The sequence below is a fragment of the Anomaloglossus baeobatrachus genome, chromosome 1 (genome assembly GCF_048569485.1).
Source record: "Anomaloglossus baeobatrachus isolate aAnoBae1 chromosome 1, aAnoBae1.hap1, whole genome shotgun sequence".
Taxonomy (NCBI): Eukaryota; Metazoa; Chordata; class Amphibia; order Anura; family Aromobatidae; genus Anomaloglossus; species Anomaloglossus baeobatrachus.
The window spans coordinates 88,076,011-88,096,969 of NC_134353.1; the positions used below are offsets into that span (position 1 = coordinate 88,076,011).

At 47.6% G+C, this 20,959-nt stretch overlaps 1 protein-coding gene across 5 annotated transcripts in view; it reads right to left on the bottom strand.

Moving 5' to 3' along the window:
- Positions 1-20,959, bottom strand: part of LDB2 (LIM domain binding 2) — a 564,531-nt gene that overhangs the window by 136,352 nt on the left and 407,220 nt on the right. The gene's annotated exons all lie outside the window — the stretch shown is intronic.

The following is a 20,959-nucleotide window of genomic DNA, read 5'->3' on the forward strand; positions in this document are numbered from 1 at the left end:
CTGGCGACCTCTCTCCCATGCCCCCGGGGTTACCGTTGCACAGACCTAGCTCAAGCACATCCGTACACCTCTCTGTGTGCCACTCTTCTCTAGACTGACTGTCCCCTCCCATCAGGCTGGCTAATCCCTGGACTTGTTCCTACCTCTAGGCGACCATCCCCTTACAAGATTAACCCTGTATTCCCAGTGTGGAGTGGAGAACTAGGATTTTGGTTGTGCATTGGTGGTATCGGCACTGGTACTCCAGGTTCCAGGGGGGTAGGTCCTGCATCCCCTAGAGGATGCAGTTCCTTGTAGTGCCCTGAGTGGCTCAGGGGTGCTACAAATATAAGAATAAAAAATTGGAAGAAGATGAGGGAAAAAAATGAAAACACAAAATTGGGAATAGCACATCCTTAAGTTCTGTCACTGATTGGGCCAAATTTTTAAAATCTGAAGTGTCGATTTTTGAGGCAATAACTATGGAATATTTCAACAAATCCCAGTGATTTTGAGATTGTTTATTTGTGACAAATTGTACTTTATGTTAGTGGCATTTTAGTTCAATATTGTCACGATTCTTCTGTGCAGAGCATCTTTTGAGATGCTCTGCTGCTGTTTCCTGTGTTACTGAGCTAGCAGCCTGATTGACAGCAAAGGATTCCATGTTGGTGATGATTCCTCAGGTATCCCACCTTCCTGGTAGTTGCTCAGGCTTCTTTACTGAGCATGCTCGCCCAAAAAATTGCCAGTTGTATTTTCTGGTTCTGTAGTTGTGCTGTTGGTGTGTGTCTCTGTTCTGATCTTTGTTCTTTGACCTCAGACCATTACCTGACTACATCTCTACTTTCCCCCTGAACTTATTACATGCTATCTTCGACTTGTAACCCTCGAATATAGATAGCCCTGACTATGCCTCTGTTTTCTCCTTGTGCTTATACGTGTCCTCCTGTTAACAGACCCTGGCTTTCCTGAGTATCCTCCTGCCCACATTCCCCATAAGTAGTGGCTAGCATCACAAATATTTTTTCCGTTTATCTATAACAATGTCAGAAATTTGGCAAAAATTTCAAAATAATTAGCAATTTTCAAATTTTGAATGTTTATTACTTTAATCCAGTTTGTCAAAGCACAGAAAATAGTTACTAAATAACATTTGCTTTATGTCTGCCTGACATCAGCATTATTTCTAAAATGTCCTTTTATTTTGTTAACATGTAAAGAGGTTTAAAAACTGTAGCAGAATTTTTTTTTTCAAGGGAATTTACAACACTTATTTTGTTATAGACCTACTTAGTTTTAAAATGACTTTTGGGGTGTGTCGCCCTGGGCAAGCCAGGGGACACAGATAACAACACCATTACACCCCACACTCCAGGTAGGCACACCTGCTAACCAGAAATCCTTGTTGCCTTCCTCCAAGAGTCTGTGATGCACACCAGGGGGTGGGCCAGGCGGTTGGCTCCGCCCACCAAGGAGCTCAGGACTCTGGAGGCAGGAAGTAAACCAGGCAGAACTGTCAGGGACATGAAGGAGTGAACAGCAGTTAGCCCCGGGCAGGGGAAGAGTGAAGTCCAGTGAAGGGCTAGAGGAAACAACCAGAAGTGAAAGTGAAGGAAAGGAAAGTGGAAAAGGAGGAAAGCAAGAAGTGGTGACAGAGCAGAGAGAAGGAGAAGCCTGAGAGCCCAGCTGTGTGTAGGGCTAGAACAGCAAGGTCAGCGACGGCGGTGACTGTCCGGAGTGGGACAGTTCGGAAGTTCCTGGAAGGACCCCGTTGGCTGTGTGCCCGGTGGTCTGGAGCAGTGTTCCGAAGGACAGTCAGCACCAGGGCAGGGGCCTCTCGGACCCCGGCAAGGCTAGGAGTCGCCCAATTTGCCGAATCCGTCAGTGACGGGGACGCAGATCCCCCAACAACAAAGTCCCGATTGACGGCAACAGCCCGACCATTAACGGGGAGACACCGCCACCGCCAAGGCACCAGTTTCCCCAGGGCCAGCGCCTGCGGGCAAAGTGTAGAGCTCCTCCGGCCCAGATTGCAGTCGGGGAGCGGGTAACCGGAGGGAATCCACCGGTACCACCAGACCACATAGGTGCAAGGAAGAGAGAAGTCACCGTCACCTACCGGGAGTGCAGGTGCAGCCGTCTGTGGGACCGTCCTACCAGCCGTTGGTTTACCGTACAAACTGTGTCCGTGTCAGGCTGAGTGAGTACCATAGTGCCGCAAGGCACAGCGCTGCCCCCGCGTCCCTGCGCCCTCCAGGCCCTACACCTTGCATCTCTTCACCGGGCCCCGGGATCACCAACCCCTACCCACGGAGGGGCAACACAACACCTGGCTGCTCCCATCACCATCCCCGGGACCCCCACACTGAGCAGCGGTGGTGCCATCACCACAACCGTGGGTGGCGTCACGAACTATAATCCCAACAAACACCCCCTTTTCACTCACGGGCGAGGAGTGTCGCTCGAGACACCCCGGGATCCGGCCCGCAGCTCGAGCCACCAGGAGCAACTGCCGGACCCGAGCAGAAGGGGTGAGCGCGGTGTGCTGACACCCTCCTCCCCGCCCGCGACAACTTGGCGTCACGAACAGGATCTTACCGCTCTGCCGTCAGGTAGAGGTGCGCCTTGTGACCGCCGGAGATATCCGGCAGAAAAATTTCAGAAGCCGCCATCTTTGGTGCGAAAAGTTCCCGCTCGAGCGTCTTCTCGAGCAGTAGAAGCGCGAAGGCCAAAACCCCGCCCCGAGAGAGGAGGGGCCGGAAAGAGCTAAGGGGGACGCGATGGCGGCAGGCGGCATGTAGTCGCCGCTATAAAAGCAAGGACGCCAGGACCTTGCCAGAATACCGTTCCTGGAATCAAACAGTGGAGATACCATGTGGATGCCGTCCCGAAACACCGTGGCCCCCGCACCGGGAACCGCAGCGTGGGTGGAGATCCGGACCGCGCAGCTCCACCTAAGGCTGCAGGTCAAGATGCAGCTCCTCATGGAGGAGTGGGAGACCGACATGGCGGACGTTGTGGCAGCCGTGCGGAGACGCGAGGAGGAAGCGGAGGAAGGGAGGGTGAGTGACCCACGCCCCTATGTCCCGGAGGGACCGGTCGCTGCGGCTGAGGGACCCGGTCCAAGCCCTCTCCCCCCGTTGCCTCCTTCGCCACCCGTCCCGGAGGCCGTGACCCCGCCACTAGGCCCGCTACCACCGCAACCGGTAGCGATACCCAGCCCGTCCGCCCCAGCGGACCGACCTGTAGCCGGAGCCCGAAGCCAGCCGGAGGCATTGCCATGGAAGGCCCCGAAGAGTGTGCCAGAGACAGTCCCCGAGCAGTTCCCCGAGCCGGAGCCGATGACCCGCTCCGAGCCGAAGGCCCAACTGCGGAAAGCCCCTGTGCCCATCCCCCACACCTCGGCTGAGGTGGCGCCGGGTTGTTGCTGCAAGGCAGCGCCCAAGGCCATGACACCGCGGGATACGCCGCCCACCTTTCTGACAGTGGGTAACGTACTGGATGTCCCGCGGGGCTCAACCCGTGCGCCGGAGCCATACTGGGACAGGGAGCCGACCAAGCTGGGCCTGGAAATCGCGGAGAGGGAGCGAAGAAAAGCCGAGCTGGTAGCCCGAGCCATCCGGGAAAAGGAGAACCTGCGGCAAGCGACCTTCCGTGTCCGGGGCCCGTTCTACGAGGGGCAGGTGCGGCGCTTCGATATCCGCCGGGGCTACGGGTTCATATACGAACCGGGCCTGGAGGCCGAGGTGTTTGTAGCCCGGCGGGATGTGCATGCCCATCTGCCCGAGGAGCATCCTGGCCGCAACCTAATACCAGGGGACATGGTGCGTTACACTCGGCACTGCGGAGAGAGGGGGTGGTTTGCCCTGGACGTAAAGCTGAAGGGCAGCCCGGAGAGCAAGGTGAGCTCTGCACCCCCTCCCTCGGAGGAAGCAGCAGCAGGACCGGAGTAGGGCAGCGGATGCCCGTTGCACCGTCCCCCGTTGGGACCACCACTGAGTTAATTATTTGAAAGTTTTTGAAAATTCTGCAATGATGAAAGATGATTACCCGAGTTTGTTACCTGATTTGCTGCAGTGATTTGCCACCGGCAGGAGCCGGCACCGTTGTCCCCGTGGGGACCGTTTAAAATGCATGGGAACTATCCATGGACAAGCCCGTGAACTCTGCAGGGCAACCACAAACGTTAGTGGCTTGTAAATATGTTGGGTACCGTTACCGTTTCCGCAATGCCGCCTCCGGAGAGGCAGGTTGGAGGGAGGGCCCTGAGCAGAGCAGGCCAGGGCCCAGCCACCAAAGGGACCGGTGGCCACCCTCTGGAGGGCAAGGACAGATCCCGCTCGGGTGACTTGTGCTGGACTGTGGGTCAAGGGGTGCTGCCTGGGTTTTAGGGGCAGCATCAGGGCCAGGTTGCTTGGGTGGGAGAGAGCGGAAACCGTGACCGTACACCGTTGCAACGTTTAAAGTAAAATGTGCCTCCCGTCTTGGGAAGAGTTGATTAAAAATGTTATGCTGTTATGTTTAACCCTTGTTATCCCCTTTTACTGAAAAATAAAACCGGTGTAGGACGGCAGCCCGCGGACGGTCTGCATTTTGCTAAGGGGGAATGTGTCGCCCTGGGCAAGCCAGGGGACACAGATAACAACACCATTACACCCCACACTCCAGGTAGGCACACCTGCTAACCAGAAATCCTTGTTGCCTTCCTCCAAGAGTCTGTGATGCACACCAGGGGGTGGGCCAGGCGGTTGGCTCCGCCCACCAAGGAGCTCAGGACTCTGGAGGCAGGAAGTAAACCAGGCAGAACTGTCAGGGACATGAAGGAGTGAACAGCAGTTAGCCCCGGGCAGGGGAAGAGTGAAGTCCAGTGAAGGGCTAGAGGAAACAACCAGAAGTGAAAGTGAAGGAAAGGAAAGTGGAAAAGGAGGAAAGCAAGAAGTGGTGACAGAGCAGAGAGAAGGAGAAGCCTGAGAGCCCAGCTGTGTGTAGGGCTAGAACAGCAAGGTCAGCGACGGCGGTGACTGTCCGGAGTGGGACAGTTCGGAAGTTCCTGGAAGGACCCCGTTGGCTGTGTGCCCGGTGGTCTGGAGCAGTGTTCCGAAGGACAGTCAGCACCAGGGCAGGGGCCTCTCGGACCCCGGCAAGGCTAGGAGTCGCCCAATTTGCCGAATCCGTCAGTGACGGGGACGCAGATCCCCCAACAACAAAGTCCCGATTGACGGCAACAGCCCGACCATTAACGGGGAGACACCGCCACCGCCAAGGCACCAGTTTCCCCAGGGCCAGCGCCTGCGGGCAAAGTGTAGAGCTCCTCCGGCCCAGATTGCAGTCGGGGAGCGGGTAACCGGAGGGAATCCACCGGTACCACCAGACCACATAGGTGCAAGGAAGAGAGAAGTCACCGTCACCTACCGGGAGTGCAGGTGCAGCCGTCTGTGGGACCGTCCTACCAGCCGTTGGTTTACCGTACAAACTGTGTCCGTGTCAGGCTGAGTGAGTACCATAGTGCCGCAAGGCACAGCGCTGCCCCCGCGTCCCTGCGCCCTCCAGGCCCTACACCTTGCATCTCTTCACCGGGCCCCGGGATCACCAACCCCTACCCACGGAGGGGCAACACAACACCTGGCTGCTCCCATCACCATCCCCGGGACCCCCACACTGAGCAGCGGTGGTGCCATCACCACAACCGTGGGTGGCGTCACGAACTATAATCCCAACAAACACCCCCTTTTCACTCACGGGCGAGGAGTGTCGCTCGAGACACCCCGGGATCCGGCCCGCAGCTCGAGCCACCAGGAGCAACTGCCGGACCCGAGCAGAAGGGGTGAGCGCGGTGTGCTGACTCCCTCCTCCCCGCCCGCGACAGGGGCAGTAAATATTGGAAGACCCCCCAATAGTGATACCATTGTAAAAGCAGCCCCCACTCAACATATTCAAAACTGCTGGAAGGTAGTAAATTAACCCTTTAAGTGCTTTTCAGTAATTAACACAAAGTGGAATTACAAGAAGGAAAAATGTTATTTTTACTGTTAAAAAATTGCTCACATCTGAACAGGTCTAGCTGGCAGACTCTAGGGCAATTCGCTAAGGTTCATCATGACGACCATCAGGACTACAAAATTATGATCTCAGGGTGCTGATGGGGTTAAAGAGGGAGACCCATGCTTTGTTAAACAGCCTGATGCTGTCACCACTATTTACAGCAATGTTTAGCAACATCTAAAGGGTTAAACGGGCATGGATGATGTCAACACAAATCGTGGCTGATGCAGCAGATTGTCAAATATAGCATTTTGCTGACAGTTGCTGCATTTCCCCCCCTCGGTACATACTATTCTCTTATATGTCAGGTTAATAAATTAAAAACAAGCAACAGAGGTATTTTTAATTGAGTAGTATACAACTTGTTGCCATGGTTACAGACCACTTGTTTTCTATACAGCTTACAAGTGCTGATCTGAAGTTGGACGGGTAGTTGGGTCACGCTAGCCCCAGTGCCCCTGCATTTCTCCCAAGCTGCATAGGTAAAGCTCCACCTGTTAGTATAGGGGTGGTCGTGGCCCCTACAATGTAAAATGCATGGTTTTGTAAAATGTAAATGTGTTTACCATGTGTAGTAGTCAGATATAGCAGAGTGGAGAATGTTAAGTAGGATGTAGTGTGTAGTGAAGGTTTAAGATGTTGTTGATAAGCAGTAATGGGAAGCAAAGGAATGTTATGTAGATTGTGTTAGTAATAGAAGCAGTTCATGTAAGAGTCAGCTCACTGGGTGGTGGGACTAGTGCTGAGCAGAGAGTGGCTTCCTAGTTATAGAGGGAGAAGGTGGGAGGAGTGACACATGGCCAGGGGGTTGGCTACAGAGATGTGTCTCTAGGGAGTCAGTTCTGCAGTGGGATTCCTGGAGTGAGGATGTGGTCTTGTAACTTGGGACCGCCGAGGAACCTGGAAATATCCTCCAAGGATCCGGAGCCTATGAGTCCCGTTGAGACGGGCTTAGAAGAGTCTCTGGACTATGTTGTCATTGAAGCAGAGAACCTTTGATGGGCCAAAGGAAATTGAATGACTAGAAGCCATCAGAGGCAAGTGAGAGGACCATGGGTAGAGGGGGGACTTAGGCCTGACAGCTGGAGGACTAGGTCCCAGTTAGCGGGCTAGGCCAAGTGGAGTACCCCAGGAGAAAGCAGAAGCAGGATCATAAAAGTGTGGCCATGTCTGTCATGAAAGTGGAAGATCAAATAAACCATTCTGTGTTGTTTTGCCGAGAGAATTCTAGTATCATGTGTATCTGCTACGTCTACGATGGGGATCGGCTGCTGGGTGGTGGACGCTGCCCTGAAGAGAACCGTAAACGTTCTCTCAGCTCCACCCCCAGCTCGAAGCGGTTTACAAATACTGAGTCTCTCTTATAAAGATCTGCAGAGCCATCATGGCCCGACATCCGCACCTTCCTTCACTAGCAGCAAACAAGAGCACAGCCATGCCGCTGACATAAATTGTCAATCTTTGGGAATGCACCACCCCATGGTAAACAGGAAGTCAGGATGCAAGGAAGCTGTGTGCTCCTGAAGATAGCAACATGTGGCTGTTGATCAGTAAGTCACTATGCACCAGAAAAGGCATTAAACTTACTGTAAACGTAAAACAAATTGCATATAAATGTAGCAAAGATGAGTTTATCACTACAGCAGAACTAGTATGTGATGTGACCCCACTGATGCCATAGTGCGGCTTTCTATATCACAAGGAGACTTATAGAGTTTTCACAGTGCACAAAAAGTAGTTAGAAAACAGATTCCACTGTGCTACATTTTCATAGCAATACAGAATTGAAGTTCAGTAGTGCTACACTAAAGGCCGCTTTACACGCAGCGACATCGCTAATTAGATATCGCTGGGGTCGCGGAATTCATGACGCACATCCGGCCTCGTGAGGGACGTCGCTGCGTGTGACACTTACCAGCGACCGCTAACGATCCGAAAAGTGGCAACAATCGTTGGTTGTTGACACGTCGTTCGTTTCCCAAAAATCGTTGCTCGTTTGGTACGCAGGTTGTTCATCGTTCCTGAGGCAGCACACATTGCTACGTGTGACACCCTGGGAATGATGAACAACAGCGTACCTGCGTCCTCCGGCAATGAGGTGGGAGTGACATTCATGCGGCTGCTCTCCGCCCCTCCGCTTCTATTGGTGGCCTGCTGTGTGATGTCGCTGTGACGCCGCACGAACCTCCCCCTTAAAAAAGAGGTTGTTCGCCGGCCGTAGCGACGTCGTTAGGAAGGTAAGTTCGTGTGACGCGTACCAGTGATATTGTTCGCCACAGGCAGTGATTTGCCCATGACGCACAAACGACGGGGGCGGGTGCGATCGCTAGCTATGTCGCAGCGTGTAAAGCAGCCTTTAGTCTAGAAATTGGCTTCCCTTGCCAAGGTCAATGGATGTGTGAATTGTTTTAGCGCATTGGTGGAGAATCTGTGGGTGGCATATTCCACTGTTACGTACTAAGAGGATCTAGGATAGTTAAATTGGACCTGTCACCTGGCCAAAAGTGATGAGGTTTGGTTCTAAGGAAATGGAGGTGCTGACCACACCCCTGGAAGGTAACAATGGTGAATCATTGCCAAAGTTCCTGGGGACCGTTGTGCTGCAAGAAATCCTGGGTTCAAGTCTACTCAGGGGACTATATATAAAAGAAATAAACATTAACAAATATATTATTTTGATTTAAATTCCTCCAGAATGTAAAACTTTAATTCCCCCTCCGCCCCGAATCACTTCTCCACAAACATAAATGACTAAAGGTCAAAAACAGAAAAAACCCCATCATATTCGGTATTTCATTATTGCTCAAGCAAATAAAATCTAACAAATAATTATCCCATATGTTGATTGCTAAATTGAGAATAAAAAAATCAAAATGCCAGAATTTGCATTCTTTGAGTGCCCTAATTCCCCCGAAAACATACAAAAAGGAGATCATAATTTGATAACATTAGAGCTGTCAGCTTGGTGTGCAAAAAACAAGACTTTATGGAAAAACAAAAACCTTACGGATATTCAAGTTTGTTACGTCGGAGGTGACTGTGTGTAACATGCAGTGTGTGGGCGTGTGTGTTTAATATACTGTATGTGTGTAACATGCAGTATGTGTGTCTAACATGCAGTGTGTGAGTAACATGCAGTGTGTGTGTAGCATGCAGTGTGTGTGTGTGTGTAACATGCAGTGGATGTGTGTAGCATGCAGTGAGTGTAAGATGCAGTGTGTGTAACATGCAGTGTGTGTGTGTGTGTGTGTGTGTGTAACATGCAGTGCATGTGTAATATGCAGTGTGGATGTGTGTGTAACATGCTGTGTCTGTTTGTTACATGCTGTGTGTGTGTAAAATGCAGTGAGTGTGGGTAGCATGCAGTATGTGTGTGTAACATGCAGTGTGTGTGTAGCAAGCAGTGTGTGTGTAGCATGCAGTGCGTGTTTAGTATGTAGTGTATGTGTGTGTGTGTGTGTGTGTGTAGCATGCAGTGTGTGTGTAACATGCAGTGTGTATGTAGTCTGGAGACCACGTGTAATTAAGTGTGTGTGTGTGTGTAGTGCCCAGTGTCCTGCACCCATAGAGAAGTACAGACCCTGAAACAAGTGTCACTAATGACGCTTCATATCAGGGAGGGGCCTCTGCCCCCATGATGCTTTCTTTGATTATCCCAGCATGCACTGATTTTCTCAAACAAAGCATCATTAGAGAGGAAGTAGGGAAACATATTGCAGTTAGACTGTGTAGTGAGGGAAGGATAAGAAATTTTTAATAAAAGTGAATTAGGAATTAGTTTAGATTATGGCATTAAATAGATACATAGTTAGATACTTTAGCCCAGGAGTGGGGAACCTCCGGCCCGCGGGCCGCATGCGGCCCGCCATGACCTTTTATGTGGCCCCCGGGCAGATTCCCGGGGGAGGCAGTGCTGGTGCTGTCACCGCGGTCTTGCTGCCGCCGGCCCTTTATATCCACACATTGCTGTTTGTGCTGCAATGTGTTCTCCCGTCGGCCAGTGCCAATTGTGGGCGGGTCCACAGCAGCCTCAGAGCTTCCAGCGTTGTGTGCACGCCCCCTGCCCTCCGGAGATCAGTGCCTGCCTTCTCCTTCTGATGCAGTGTGTCCGGCTCCTGCACTCCGGTGATGTGAGTGCGATGCTGCTGTGAGTCCAGCGCCGACCCTCTGCTGCTATGTGCCCTGCCCAATGCTTTGTGCCTCCCCACACCAGTTCTGTAAACCTTCTCCCCCAGAGTTGCATGAAACTCTCAGCGCAGTGTGCCCCCCAATGTCCTGTGTGCACCCCTCCCCCAGTCCTGTGTGCAGCCCCCCAATGTCCTGTGTGCAGCCCATCACCCAGTAGTCCTGTTTGCACCCCCCCAATCCTGTGTGCACCCCTCCCCCAGTCTTGTGTGCAGCCCATCACCCAGTCCTGTGTGCATCCCCCAGTCCTGTGTGCACCCCCCCAGTGCTGTGTGCACCCCCCCAGTCCTGTGTACACCCCCCAGTCCTGTGTGCACCCCCCAGTCCTGTGTGCACCCCCCCAGCCCTGTGTGCACCCCCCAGTCCTGTGTGCACTCCCCCAGTCCTGTGTGCACCACCCCCCAGTCCTGTGTGCACCCCCTTAGTCCTGTGTGCACCCCCCCAGCCCTGTGTGCACCCCTTAGTCCTGTGTGCACCCCCCCAGTCCTGTGTGCACCCCCCCAGTCCTGTGTGCACCCCCCCAGTCCTGTGTGCTCCCCCCAGTCCTGTGTGCACCCCCCAGTCCTGTGTGCACCCCCCAATCCTGTGTGCACCCCCCCAATCCTGTGTGCAGCCCCCCAGTCCTGTGTGCAGCCCCCCCCAGTCCTGTGTGCAGACCCCCCCAGTCCTGTGTGCAGCCCCCCCATCCTGTGAGCAGCCCCCCCAGTCCTGTGTGCAGCCCCCCTCCCCAGTCCTCTGTGCAGCCCCCCCCCAGTCCTGTGTGCAGCCCCCCCAGTGATGTCTGTGCCCCCCCCAGTGATGTCTGTGCCTCCCCCCAGTGATGTCTGTGCCTCCCCCCAGTGATGTCTGTGCCTCCCCCCAGTGATGTCTGTGCCTCCCCCCAGTGATGTCAGTGCCTCCCCCCAGTGATGTCTGTGCCTCCCCACAGTGATGTCTGTGCCTCCCCACAGTGATGTCTGTGCCTCCCCACAGTGATGTCTGTGCCCCCAGCCCCTCCAGTGGTGTCTGTGCCTCCAGCCCCTCCAGTGGTGTCTGTGCCCCCAGCCCTGCGTGTGGTGTCTGTGCCCCCAGCCCCGCGTGTGGTGTCTGTGCTCCCAGCCCCGCGTGTGGTGTCTGTGCCCCCAGCCCCATGCCCCCAGTTAATTAATTGCTTCACCCAATATAGCAGGGTCATTTAAACTTTGATAATTTTGTGCGGCCCCCGAAGGTTGGTAGAAATTTCCAAATGGCCCCCGACAGAAAAAAGGTTCCCCACCCCTGCTTTAGCCTTTGGACCATTGCTTTAATATTTAGTTGGTCCATTTGTTGTTATAACATTTTCTACTTCTCTGGGCTGACTTTATACAAGATTTTGGAGCTTTCTGTGGGATTTTTGCCCATTCATCCAAAAGAGCATGTGTGAAGCCAGACACTGATGCTGGAGGAGAGGACTAGGCTTACTATCTTTGTTCCAGTTTATCCAAACATGTTGGATGGCGTTCAAGTCAGGGCTCTGTTCGGCCGGTCAGTAGAATATCGCAGAAGTAAACAATACTTGTACAATGGCCACAAAATAATACTATTCATTACTCTCCACAGGTGGTCCTTGACTTTTGGACAACTCTTCTGATTTTTACTGTTCTGTCTGAAATCTTGCTCAGAGCACCTGGTCGTGGCCAGTTTATGGTGAAATGATGTTCTTTCCACTTTCGGATTATGGTCCTAACAGTGTTCAATGGAACCTTCAGCAGTTTTGAAGTTCTTCTGTAACCAATGCTATCAGTATGTTTTGTAGCAATAAGGTTGAGAAGGTATTGAGACAGCTCACTGGTTTTACCCATCATGAGATGTTTCTTGTGTGGCATGTTGATATTTAGACACCTTTTTATAGACAATCAGTTGAACCAGGCGATATTATTTTTTACTAAGTGGCAGGATTGCTTTCTAATTAATGATAGATTACAGCTGGTGTCATGACTTTCCATGACTTTTTGCACCTCTTTATATTCACGTTTTCAATTATTTTTCCCTGTATCATTTCTCATTATTTCACATAACTTAATTTATGGACATCTATGGTTTGATGTCTTTGCCTGTGTGGACTGGGTGGGTTGTTAGCAACATCTGGTGAAAAAGTTTTGTCAATTGGACCTTTAGAAATATATTTACTTAACCCGCTGTATTTATTAAAAATTTAGAACCATTTAGGCCATACATCTCAGATTGTTAAATTGGAGTTTGTAGCATCCTTAGGATACCAGAGTAAACTAATAGAATCCAACCCATGAATGATGACCATCTGTAGCAGGGAGATCTCTAATATACAGGAGTACAGGTATAATAATCACAGTAATGTCATAAGGGTGCTTTACACGCTGCGACATCGCTAACGATATATCGTCGGGGTCACGGTGTTTGTGATGCACATCCGGCGCTGTTAGTGACATCGCAGGGGGTAACACCTATGATCGACCTCCAACGATCCCAAAAGTGGTAAAAATTGTTTGTTTTGGAGAGGTCGTTCTAAAACAAAATATCGTTGTTTGGGCACTAGCGATGTTGTTTGTCGTTCCTGCGGCAGCACACATCGCTATGCGTGACACCGCAGGAGCGACGAACATCTCCTTACCTGCGTTCACCGGCAAAGCAGAAGGAAGAAGGTGGGTGGGATGTTACATCCCGTTAATCTCCGCCCCTCCGCTTCTATTGGCCGGCCGCTTAGTGACGCCGCAGTGACGTCGCTATGACACCGAACGCACCTGCCCCTTGAGGGAGGGATTGTTACAGCGACGTCGCTGACAAGGTATGTGCATGTGACGCTGCTGTAGCGATAATGTTCGCTACGGCAGCGATCATCACATATCGCACGTACGACGGGGGTGGGTGCTATCGCGCTCGACATTGCTAGCAAATGCTAGCGATGTCACAGCGTGTAAAGCACCCTATAGTACAGGGATAATGGACACAGTAATATCATAATATAGAGATGATACATACAGCGATATCACAATACAGAGGTTATAAACACAGGGATCTCATAGTACAAAGATAATAAACACAGTAATGTCACAGTACAGGTGTAAAAATCAGTGATGTTACATTACAGGCATACTGTAGTGCACACAGCAATGTGATAAGCTTACAAATGTGATGTGCGCAATGACAGTGCACTCTGCTGATGGCTTAGATCAGCAGAAATGAGCCGGCAACAGAGCAGTATCAGACTACCCAGCATGCAGAGACCAGTGACATCACTCTTGGGGGCGGCACTTGTTCCTGCATGCCGGGTATTCTGACATCACTCTATTGCCAGTTCATTACTACTGATCTGAGTTGACAACAGAGCGCACTGCCATTGTGCACATTGCACAGTGCGCAGAGACTAGCCCTACCCCTGAAATGAGTATGCTTTCTGATTACACTTATCTGAGTACCCTAGCATGCACTGGGATTCTCCCACTAAGCGTCATCAGTAAGGAAGTTGAGAAAAAAGCAGTTAAATAGTGTAGTTAGGAAACAATAGCGAATTTTTTATACAAGTATATTAGAAATTAGTTTAGATTATGGTACTAAATATATAGGGATTTAGAAGAAAATTACTTTGGCCTTTGGACCACACCTTTAATATTTTCCTGTATGTCAAGAGGAGGGTGTGGATATGTGGAGCAGCTCAGGAGCTGAGCCCGCTGGAGACAGAGCAGGGGCATTCTGTTAGGCCTCATTCACACGTTCTTGTTGTATGTATGTGTGATATCTGTTCTTCATGGGTACAACACACATACCACTATAACATGTCCATGTTTTTACAAGAACTGTATGCCAATACAAAACACACAGAAAAAGTAATTTTGCCCTTTTTTTCTGGCAACATGGATAACAAAAGCCAATACAAGTTTATGGATCTGTGAAAAGCATGTACAGCAGATAGAAGGGCATCCGTGTGCTGTCCATATGCTGCCTGTATTTAACATTGAAAAGACTAGGCGAAGCATTGTAATTTATTTATTTATCCATCCATGAAAAACACTGATGACAACTGATGGTAAAAAGACGGACCATACGCTGATGCAATACACTGATAGACAGTCACACTCATTTTTTCACGTATGTCTTTTATATGGATGTGTGAATGAGGCCTTATACAGCTAGCACCTGCCTCTCAGGCCTCTTTTATACGTCAGTGAAAAACACACACATTTTTCACTGACATGTTAAAGATGCGTATGGCGCTCCGTGTGCCGTGATTTTGGCATATGTGTGTTCTCCGTATGCTATGCGTGATAGCACACGGAAAACAGGAACTTTATACTCACCTGTCCCCGGCGCTGCTGTCTGTGGTGCTGATATCTCCGGCTCTGCTAACTCTGGCCACCGCTGTCTACCCTCTGCTATTACTTCCAGGTCGCGGTGCAGTGAATACTCATGAGCATAATTAGCGGCCTGGAAGCAGGAGACAGCAGTGGCCTGAGACAGCATTGCTAGAGACAGGCAAGTATAAAAATTATTTTATTCCACAGATACGTGTTTTCTCCGGTACGTGTCACATAGATCACATCACTGTGTGGTCCTTGCACCATCAGTGGTGCAGGAGAAAAACAGACATGTCTCCGTGTGGAACACATGGACATGCGTGTGTACAACAAGGACACACGGTCCCTGAGAAATCACTGATGTGTGCGCAGACCCATTGATTTTAATAGGTCTGCGTATGTCAGTGATTCTGGTACGTATAAAAACAACGAGATACATACCAGAATCACTGATGTGTGAAAAGTAGCACAAGCAGGTTTAATTCCCCTAGCGGATTGCAAAAATAATTGAAAGAAAATTAAAAAAAAATGTATAATATATATTAAAAAGAGATACAAATATAAAAGAGTGAATTGAATTGCTTTTCTCCATAGAAAGATAAATAAATAAAAAAATAAGGCTATTCAGCATCACCATGTCTATAAAAGTCCGATCTATTAAAATATTACATTTTCAACCATTAGATCAACAAAGAAAAGAAAAAAAATGCAGATTTGCTAATTGTGGTCACCGCAATGCCCAAACAAATGCAATACAAAGAGCTTAATAGATTGTATATAACTTACAGTGGCATCAATAAAAAGTTCTAGGTCTTGGAAAATGATGATACAAACAAATATTTTTTTTAACAAAGTTTAGAATTTTTGAAGTCTCTCAAATCTAATATATAAAGCTGTGTGTATGTGTGTGTGTGTGTGTGTTACTGTCCATAAAACATGTCTCCATTAAACTGAATGGAGGTGGGAGCTAGAGGCTATTAATAGCAACTGTCAGTGGTTGCTATAGGAACAAAATAAACTGTTAGTATAAGAAGCTTATGTGTGAGGTAATATGATGTCAGTGGTGAGACAGAGAGAAACAGACAGACAGACAGAGACACAGACAGACGGGCAAAGAGACAGACGGGCAAAGAGACAGACTGGTAAAGGGACAGTCCTGGAAAGAGACAGCCCTGCAAAGAGACAGCCGAGCAAAGAGACAGCCGGGCAAAGAGACAGCCGGGCAAAGAGACAGCCGGGCAAAGAGACAGACTGGCAAAGAGACAGCCCTGGAAAGAGACAGCCCTGGAAAGAGACAGCCCAGCAAAGAGACAGCCCAGCAAAGAGACAGACCTGGAAAGAGACAGACCTGGAAAGAGACAGACCTGGAAAGAGACAGACCTGGAAAGAGACAGACAGGGAAAGAGACTGACAGACAGAGACAGACACAGAGAAAGCGAGAGAAAGAGATAGAGATAGACAGAGAGACTAATACAGACAGAGACAGACACACAGAGACAGACAGAAACTCGAACAGAGACAGTTACTATCCCGGGCAATGCCCGGGCACTTCAGCTAGTGATAAATAAAATTATACCTGTTTGGTATCGCTATAATCATATTGCCCAATAATGCTGTTCTCAGGTGATTTTTTACCAAACAATGATAACAGTAATGACGAAATTCAAAAAGAAATTGCTAATTTTTTTTTCACTTTTTCACCTCATTTGGAATTTTTTCCCCAATTTTTCAGTGCATTTTAAGGTAAAAAAAAAAAGGTTCAATTTCAAACAACAAACGCGTCATACAGCAATTTTGATACAAGGATAAAGTTATGGCTCTTCAAAAAAGTGAAGTAAAAATGTGAAAGTGCTAAAAATTAAAATTGGCTGCAACGCAAACAAAATCTGTCAGCATGTTTTTGCTATGTAATCTGACCGCAGCATGATGTAGGGGCAGAGACTCTGATTCCAGTGATGTGTCACTTAAATTACTGAGTGCCAGAGTGCAGCAGTTGTGATAGAATCACAGTTTTATCTGCTGCAAATCCAGCAGTTTTCTGAATGTGTACACTTTTTGTGTATACTGAACATTGACAGAAAGCTGCTAATCAGTGGTTGGACTAGGAGGCACCAGTCCTCTAGTGAGAATCTTCTGCTGATAACACATTATTGTATTAGCATGCAGCCCAGCAAGTGACACATTGCTGAAATTGGGGACTCTGCCACTACATCATACTCCTCTTAGATTACAAAGCAAAAAACTGCTGACAGATTCCCTGTAAGAATAGGATGTTACAAGAACTTTTGTGCATATAGTTCATTTGTTTTTGTAACATTATGTGAAGTGCTAAGAATAACAAATTAAAAATGGCAATCACCCATGGCTCCATTGACTATATACCCATTCATGGTTAAAGCATGTGCTGTGTGTGTATAAGGACATGCATTTTTCCATGGTAACAATTAAAATGTTTCCAAATGATGGCCTTACCTATGACAATTAAAGGGAATCTGTCAGCAGATTTTTGCTACTTCATCTGAGAGCAGCATAATGTAGGTAAAGAGATTCTGAATCCAACAGTGTATCACTTAGAAAACTGGTGCATCTGTCCTGACACAATCACAATTTTTAGATTTAGCAGCACAGCAGAGCTGAGAGAGCTACCCCCGCCCCCTGCTGTTTAGAGACTGTGCATTCACAGTGAGATGCCGATGACAGAAGGGAGTTTGCTTGACTGCTGTCCAAATGACTTTATAGTCCCAGAAATGATAAGCGTCCTGCTGCTTAAATAAATACCATCTGAGTTTGCCAAGACAGGCGGCCCTGAATTTTCTGTGTTAACCCTTGCAACATGCTGGCTTTAGATTTCATAACAAAAAATTGGTGACAGATTCCATTGAAATGTTCAATGAATAGAAACCTACACAATGCCTAGTGCTCAAAAAGATTTACAGGCCATACTATTAAAGGGGTTGTCCACTTTCAGAAACCTGTGCTCCCTGGACAGTTTGTCTTACCCCTCTTTACTCACTCTCCCTGGGTCCAGCGCTAAGTCTACACCATTGCCCGTGCTGTGTGGTATTGGCTGCAGCGCTGATGTGATGTCAACAGAGCGGCAGCCAATCAGTGACCTACGTGTGGCATTTCGTCATTCCACTGAGCTTACTGATTGGCTGCTGTGCTGTCGATTTAACGTCTGCGCTGCAGTCAACACTAGATATTAGGAGAAATAGCATAATCTCTGCGCTGGAATCGGAACAGTCAGTAAAGTGCTTTTTTTTTAAACAAATAGAGCAAGGGACTGAGATTTTTTCAAAAGGGACAACCTGTGAAACAATGACCTAACAACCATATTTTATCTCTGGTGGTTTAGTTACTTTTAGTTTATATTTTCCACTCTACATAATCTACAGACACGTGCTCACTTTCTGCAGCAAAGATCACATCCAGTCATAAGAGCATATGACCGCTGCTGCCAATCACTGGTTGTATTATAAGATCGCCATAACTGGTAATTGCAGCAGTCAAAGGTAAGTATCGGGCCTCTTTTTAAAACATCTGAACTGTTTCAATATATATATATAATGTCATGGCTGAAAGTGTTGGCACCCCTTAAAACTTTTACAGAAAATAAAAAAATTCTCCCAGAATTTTTTTTCCAGCTATACATGTTTATTTCCTTTGTGTGAATTAGAACAACACGAAAAAAGAGAAAAAAAGATAAATTGGACAAAATTCCACACAAAACCCCAAAATGGGTCGGACAAAATTGTTGGCACCCCCAATATTTGGTTGCACACCCTTTGAAATAAATACTTGTAATCAATCACTTCTTATAACCATTAACTTCTTATACCTCGCAACTGGAATTTTGGACTTTTCTTTTGCAAACTGCTCCAGGTCTCACATATTTGCAGGGGTCTTCTCCCAACAGCAATTATAAGATCTTTCCACAGGTGTTCAATAGGATTTAAATCTGGGCTCATTGCTGCCACTTCAGAACTCTAAGAGCTTTCATCCATTATTGGAGGCTTCTTGAAGTATGTTTGAGGTCATTGTCCTGCTGGAAGACCTATGACCTATGACACAAACCCAGCTCTCTGACAATGAGCACTATGTTGTGACCCAAAATCCTTTGGTAATGTTCAGTTTTCTTGATTACTTGCACACAGTTAAGGCACCCAGTGCCAGAGGCAGCAAAACAACCCCCTAATATCTTTGAACCTCCACCATATTTGACTGTAGGTACTGTGTTCTTTTCTTTTTAAGGAGTCATTCTGTTTTTGGTAAACAGTAGAATGATGTGCTTTACCAAAAAGCTCTATCTTGGTGTCATCTGTCCATAAGACACTTTCCCAAAAAGGATTTCAGTTTACTCACGCAGGGTTTGGCAAACTGCAGTCTAGCTTTTTTATGTCTCTTTGTCAGCAGTGGAGTCCTCCTGCCATAGCCTTTCATTTCAGTCAAATGTTGACAGATAGTTGGTGCTAGCACTGACGCTGATGCACCCTGAGCCTGCAGGAAAGCTTGAATTTCTTTGGAACTTGATTGGGGCTGCTTATTCACCATCTGGATTTTCCTGCATTGCAACCTTTCATCATTTTTCTCTGCAACCCATGTCCAGGGAGATTAGCTACAGTGCCAAGTGTTGTAAACATCTTTATTATGTTGTACACTGTAGACAAAAGAACATCAATATCTCTGGAGGTGGACTTGTAACCAGCAGACTGTTGATCTTTTTCAACAATTTGGTTCTCCAGTCCTCAGATAGTTCTTTTCTCCTTTTTCTGTTCTCCATGCTTCGTGTGGCACACACAGACATACAATGTAAAGATTAAGTCAACTTCTCCCCTTTTTATCTGGTTTCAGGTGGGATTTTCAAATTTACCAAACCTGCAACTTGGAACAGGTGAGTTTGAATGAGCATCACATGCTTGAAACACGGTTATTTTTGAAGGGTACCAACAATTTCTTCCAGTTTGGAGTTTTGTGGGAAATTATGTGCAATTTGCCTTTTTTTCTCATTTTTTTTTTTTTTGCGTTGTTCCAATACACATAAAGGAAATAAACATATATTACAAAATATGTGTAATTGCAATAATTTTCTGGGAGAAATACTTCATCTTCAGGACGAATTTCAAGGGTTCCAAGGGTGCCAACCCTCTTATGTATATATATATATATATATATATATATATATATATATATATATACACACACATATATACATACAGTACAGACCAAAAGTTTGGACACACCTTCTCATCTCTAGAAGAACTATTAAGAGGAGACTTTGTGCAGCAGCCTTCATGGTAAAATAGCTGCTAGGAAACCACTGCTAAGGACAGGCAACAAGCAGAAGAGACTTGTTTGGGCTAAAGAATACAAGGAATGGACATTAGACCAGTGGAAATCTGTGCTTTGGTCTGATAAGTCCAAATTTGAGATCTTTGGATCCAACCAATGTCTTTGTAGAAAAGGTGAACGGATGGACTCTACATGCCTGGTTCCCACCATGAAACATGGAGGAGGAGGGGTGATGGTGTGGGGGTGCTTTGCTGCTGACACTGTTGGGGATTTATTCAAAATTGAAGGCATACAGAACCAGCATGCCTACTACAGCATCTTGCAGTGGCATGCTATTCAATCCGGTTTGCGTTTAGTTGGACCATCATTTATTTTTCAACAGGACAATGACCCCAAACACAGCTCCAGGCTGTGTAAGGGCTATTTGACTAAAAAGGAGAGTGATGGGATGCTACGCCAGATGATCTGGCCTCCACAGTCACCAGACCTGAACCCAATCGAGATGGTTTGGGGTGAGCTGGACCGCAGAGTGAAGGCAAAGGGGTCAACAAGTGCTAAGCATCTCTGGGAACTCCTTCAAGACTGTTGGAATACCATTAATGGTGACTACTTCTTAAAGCTCATGAAGAGAATGCCAAGCGTGTGCAAAGCAGTAATCAAAGCAAAAGGTGGCTACTTGGAAGAACCCAGTATATAAGACATATTTTCGGTTGTTTCACACATTTTTGTTAAGTATTTCATTCCACATGTGTTAATTCATAGTTTTGATGCCTTCAATGTGAATCTACAATTTTCAGAGTCATGAAAATAAAGAAAACTCTTTCAATGAGGTGTGTCCAAACTTTTGGTCTGTAATATATATATATATATATATATATATATATATATATAGTGTATATATAAGAGGCTTTTTTAAAGATAGATACTTATGAAAACTAGTGCAAAATATTTGAGGACACGGCAGTCAGGCTGCAGGTCTATAGTCTGGAGTTGGATTGGTTACATTGGATACTTTTTCCTTTTTCTATGCACTAGTTTTAATAAAGCTCTTCCATTGTATATGCTCTCATAGAGTTGCTCATAGGAACCACTTGAATAACTTTATTCAGTTAGTTAAATTTATGGCTTGGAGTTAAAAAAAACATTGGTTGCTATGGTCAACACTGACTTTT